Raw genomic sequence first — 6,000 nt, 5'->3', positions numbered from 1 at the left:
AAAAATGTATCGAATAAATAGAATTTTCTTATGTCTCAGAACACGTAATCTATTCATATCCAGAATAATATGCTCTAGTCCAGGCCTGCATAACTCGTAAAGCGGCGAGGGCCATATTACTCCAAAGAAAACAGCTGAGGGCCGAAACCCCCGAGCGCTGCCAACCCCCCACCCCAGTGCCACCCAGTCCCCCGGAACCACAACCCCCCCCCCCCCCCCCCCAGCGCCACCCACCTCACGGAAATAATCCCCCCAGCGCTGCCGAAACACACACACCCCAGCGCCACCTGCCCCGTGGAAACAAATCCTCCTTCCCCAGCGCCGCCCCACTGAAACAGCAGTATTGAACCTCGGTAATTTGTTATAGCGGGCCCCTAAGGTAGCATAATTAAGGTAAAAGAAAAATTGTCTTTTTGCTAGAAGTAGAATAAAATCTTCCCCCCACTTTGTAATCAATGGCCCTGTTGAATGAATGAGGTGCGAATGAGGAAGGCGTGGAAGGCAGGCACCTCCAGACAGCTGCAACCCTTGGAGAGGGCAGGGCCGGCTCTCGGATTTTTGCCGCCCCAAGCAAAAAAAATGTTGGCCGCCCCCCCCCCCTTTTTTTTGTGCCCCTCTGCCCCCGGCCCTGCCCCTGCCCCAACTCCAGCCCTTCCAAACCCCTTCCCCAAATCCCCACCCCCGCCTCCTCCCCCGGTAGGGTGACCAGACAGCAAATGTGAAAAATCGGGACGGGGTGGGGAGTAATAGGAGCCTATATAAGAAAAAGACCCAAAAATCGGGACTGTCCCTATAAATCGGGACATCTGGTCACCCTATCCCCTGGTGTGCCGCATTTACACAAACTATAATCTGACAGAAGCATAATCTATATTTTAAGATTTATTTTTACATTTTGAAGAGTTAATTGCATTGGGCATCCATTTGGTGCCCTGCATCAAATTGCTGAAGGCCAGATGTTGTAACCAGGTGCACTAAAATAAATGGTATCAGTGAAATAACTGTAGAACATGAGCACTTACTTTTAAATTTGTAGTTACATCTTTGGGAGTTTTTGTGAGTAGGCTGCCCACAGTAAAATCAGATTACTTATATTGTACATCTGAAGTGTACAAGGCCGAAATAACTTGTCAAAAAATATGATGTTTGGGGGAAGTGAAAAAGATGGAGGTCAAAACTAGTCCTATAGGAATAATACCTAACATCAGAAGAGAATGAAGGAAACTAGGGGAGGTATATTTCAGGTGTCTTGGATTCAAACCAAAAGGGTAAAATAGTTTTGATGCATAAACCTTTGTTTTTCATACTAAAGTCAAAATTTGCATACCCACATGAGTGATTTCATATGTTCGGGAAAGATAAAATGTAGGGTACAAAATGTAATCCCATAAATGGGGCTTATTATGGCAAAATACACAGCATAGTCTCAATGTTCATGCTATGAACTGATCCAACGGAGAAACCTTTTCTAAATTCGTAACTGTTGAATTGAGAGCAACATAGAGATTTTAACAATATCATGCAGCATTTTCCTCAAAGCTCTAAAGAAGAGAGGAAAAAAAAGTCTTGCAAATAGGACCTGAATCTGCAATTGGATCAAGTAGGCCACCCATATTGGGTAGATTGCAGGATCAGAGCATCTACCCCAGGAAACAGAAAGAAAAATCACTTTTATTTTGGGTTTTAGTGCTCTTTAAATTGATGTAGCATTTAGATGCCATGCCAGTAAGCACTCCACAATAACTTAAGGCCTGGTAGACACTTAAAAGTTTTGCCAGCATAGGAAAAAAGTAAAAAAGAAAAAAAAGAAAAAAAAAAAAGTCCTTTTGCTGGTGTAGCTCATTTCACTTGGGAACTTGTATAAGCTATACTAGCAAAACATTTTTGGTTTTTTGCCTGTATAAACTGAACCTACACTAGCAGAGTTTGCCAATTTAGATATACAGATACAGCGATCCCAGCAAACATTTTAAGTACAGACAAGGCCTTCCAGCTGGTCTGAGCAGGCAAAAATAGTTACCTTTTTTGAAGGAGTCTTGTTGCAAGCAAAAGGGTCTAGTGAATTTTGTTACTGGGTGGCCTTTAAATCTGAACTCCCCACAACTTACTTGCTTTCCTTCAGCAGAAAATTCAAAATGTTCTAGAAAAGAATGTTGTTGCCAGTTGAACACGTATCTATTCTCACTCTCCAGTTTGCAGCAGAGTGCTGCAGGGGCTGCCAGCCTTGGGGAACAGCAGAACCTTTGTAAGAGTTTTGAGAGTGCTTGTAAATCTTAATGGTACAACACCCTCCTCCCCCAACCACTGAGTATAGTCCCAGTTCCATGGGCGACAATGATTTCTGCCCTACCCCGTCCCTCCCAGCTTCACAAACGTTGCATATCTGACCTGGAAATGCCTTCCCCTCCCCCCCCCAACATTCAAACAGAGAAAAAGAGAGCAAAATCCATCACATGGATTGGGGAACAGCAAAACCTTCTGGTCTAAATCAATAAGGGCTAGAAAACTGTACACACAACTACTCCTAAATCATTTATCACGGTGAAGGTCTTGGAACCCTAGCTTTATCAAAACTTATTTTACACTATAACAGAGGGAATAAATGAGCTATGAAAAACAAAAAACCATTACCACTCTGGCCAGATTTCTTTATCTTTAACTCAAACTATGCTTGGCTATTCACTGACTCTAGCATTTTATCAGTCCAGACAATCAAGTCTTCTCAACACAAACAAAAAACCCCCCCAAATATAGGAGTTTGCCCATATGCCAACTTCAACTTTTGCTAATAAAGGTTTATCATTCCATACATATTCTAACTTGGCTAAAAATACAAAAGATATCTAATCCTGACTGGACAAGCACCTATAGACACCCACAACTCCCCGTAAATTCCCACCAGTGGTTTTAAGTGCTTCAGTGTTTAAGTGCCCAACTTAAGATCACTTCTGAAGAAATCAAATGTTTGAGCCAAAAATCAGTGGCAACTTCTAAAAAAGTTTGGCTATAATAGCATTCAATGGTGAGCCAGCGGGGGCTCAACAGGTACTTCTACTGGGACTAGATTGAAGGAATGGAATGACAAGTTCTGCTATAAGGGTGGGAAGAGCTATTGCCTAGATATCTTGCTGTTGATGGATTTGGAAGGATTGATTTGGTGCTGGATCAAGATGTGATTGGATTAAGAAGAACTGATTTGGGCTTCTTTTAAGTCTCACTGTTCTGGAACTCACTGCGATCTCTGTTTCCTTTGACAGATTACTGTAGAAGTATGAACAATATTCTGAATGGTTAGGAAGTATACTATGCAGGGACAGACTTAAGGGACAGAGTGCGGTCAGCAATCGTGCAGCATGAGGTCCAAAGATCAAATTAAAAAAAACACCCCGAATAAAACAAACATCACGGCCTAAACAAAAATAGCATCTCACCCAAACTGCGTCGGCTTGTGTATTTCCAGTGATTGGATCGTCAGACCACAATGACACTTTTCCTTGTCAAATTTGTTCTATGATGCTGTTGCTGTCCAGCTCCAACCTTGCTGTCTCATCTCTCCCAATTGCAAGGAGTGCAAGGTCAGTCAGTCATGTCTGTCATCGTGTTGAATGCTTGTAGATTTTCCATGTCTTAAAGTGCTCACATTCAGCACTAGCTTACTCCAATTGGTATAGTCAGGAAGAGATTCCATTTCCAGTAGATCATCGTCAAGAGATCTGGACGCTCTGAAATTCAAATAGATCTGGACCCCAAGTGACAAAATGGACACCAGTGTCCTTTGTAAAACCGTACATCTTGAAAGACAATCTCGTGAACCAAGTCTTAAAAAAAATACGAGTATTTTCATGTGGTTTTAAGAACATCCTCCTTTGACTCTTCTAAAGTTTTATTTTGAAGTTGCCTGGGATGGAGGAAACCAGAGAGTAGATACATCTTGAAATCTCTCATATCAAGATTTTAGTTCCCCAAATATATTGTCTAAGACCTTGAAATATTTCCTTTGATGGTTATCCTTGGCTTCGAATACAGAATCATTTACAAATTCATCATCCATGTGGCGTACACACCTCTTACTGTAGCTTGGATAGTTTGCATTTTCAAAACCCACTGCTTCCCACCTGTTCCGAGATTCTTTTACAATTTCCTCATACTTCTCTTCAGACGTGAGTTTCCTGAGTTCATTCACTTTTCTCTCAAATGTCTGGAGGACTTGGAACTGGTCAATTTTCTTTTACTGAAGGTTTCCAGCGGCTGCAGCCATGCTAACTAAGGCTAGGTCTACACTACAGCGGAGGGTCGACCTAAGATACGCAACTTCAGCTACGTGAATAGCGTAGCTGAAGTGGCGTATTTTAGGTTGACTTACCTGGCTGTGAGGACGGCGGCAAGTCGACCGCTGCCGCGCCGCCGTCGACTCCGCTACCGCCTCTTGCTGCGGTGGATTTCCGGAGTCGACGGTAGAGCCATCAGGGATCGATTTTATCGCGTCTTCATTAGACGCGGTAAGTCGATCCCCGATAGACCGATTGCTACCCGCCGGATCGGCGGGTAGTGAAGACATGCCCTTAAGATCCTATGCCACCATAACAGATTGAGGTACAACATCCAAGCCATCAAAGACAGGTCGCTTTATCAAAACAGGCATTGATACTATGACCCTTCGCAAACTGTAGAGCTGCGACATGTGACTGCACATGTTGTTTGCTCCTCCCCTGAACAGACATTGACTTTAGCATATTGTTCCAGTCACTGTTAACCATATTGTTTTCCAAGTTTCTATATCCTCAAACAACAAAAATGTAACAGCATGCATAATCTGAAAGATATGAGTATGCTAAGCCGTTTGACATGCAAATCTTCATGTGGTGCATTTTTAATTCTATCAAATGAAGATGGAAAATGGAAGTTTGTAGAGGGGGAAAAGGAAACTGGTCCTTGCCAGCCACTGAAAGTGATGGGCCAAAAGGACAATCTGTAAAAGCATTCACAATTGCTCAAATGATGAAAGTTGTTTTCAAGATTCAGTTTTATCAGAGGGGAATATCAAACTTATTACAGTAGAAAGACAGCTTTGGCCTGCTCGACTGTTGACCTGTTCATCTACAGGGCCCTTGGTTTTGCTTCTTTCAAGTTCATCGATAGCATCTTTGGATTTTTTTTTCTTCTCTAAAACCAGACTTGTATTTGTATTGTTTTCATTTTCAGATAGTTATTCTCATACTGGAAGATAAGTTGGAAGTATAGCAGAGATAGGCAGAACTAGAGTGCGGCTGGCTGGGGAGAGTGCTGTGGGGCTGGGAAGAGGCGACAGCAGGCAGACAGATATCTCTGTGTCCCACAGCAAGAGCAGGCTATGGAAACTAGCTACAATTGCCGACAGTAGTGCCTTCAGCACTGGAGCATGCCCTGTGGCTGTGACCGCTGCAGGATGGGTTAGGAAATGTCTACTACCACCAGCCAGTGTTGGGCATGCTCAAATGCTACAGGGTTTTGTAAAGGCATTGCAGGAAAGATGGGCATAGGTCCCCTGGAATGCCTATAAAAGTGGAGGCTGATGTCCAGGGGCTGTGTTAGACCCAGGCAACCCCTGCAATTGCATCAGCCCTGCGCCAGCGAGGGGGCCCCTTGCCATGGTGACTGACTCAGTTACTTGGGAGGGTGGGGCCCCAGAATCGAGTGGGGGCAGATGTCAGTGGAATTTCTGGTGCAGCTGCTCAGAGTCCCATGCACTTGAAGACTCAGGGCTGCTCAACCATACAACATATGCCCAGTGGAGGTTGCTGCCATTATTTGTGGCCTAGTGGAACCTCTAGGAAGAAAAACGTGCTGGTCCCCAGTACCCGCATTTGAATTTGCCCAGGGAGAGTGCCTCTAAAATGGTGGCTCTCCTATGAATTCTGATTAGCAGGATCACCAATGGCAGACCGTTTTGATCAGAGGCCCCTCTTCCCTTCCCATTGCTGGGGCGAATTCAGATGCTGACAGCAGGAACCAGCATACTGC

The sequence above is a fragment of the Terrapene carolina genome, unplaced genomic scaffold (genome assembly GCF_002925995.2).
Source record: "Terrapene carolina triunguis isolate 2854851 unplaced genomic scaffold, T_m_triunguis-2.0 Scaffold85, whole genome shotgun sequence".
NCBI lineage: Eukaryota > Metazoa > Chordata > Testudines > Emydidae > Terrapene > Terrapene triunguis.
Note: the sequence above shows the minus strand (reverse complement) of the source record.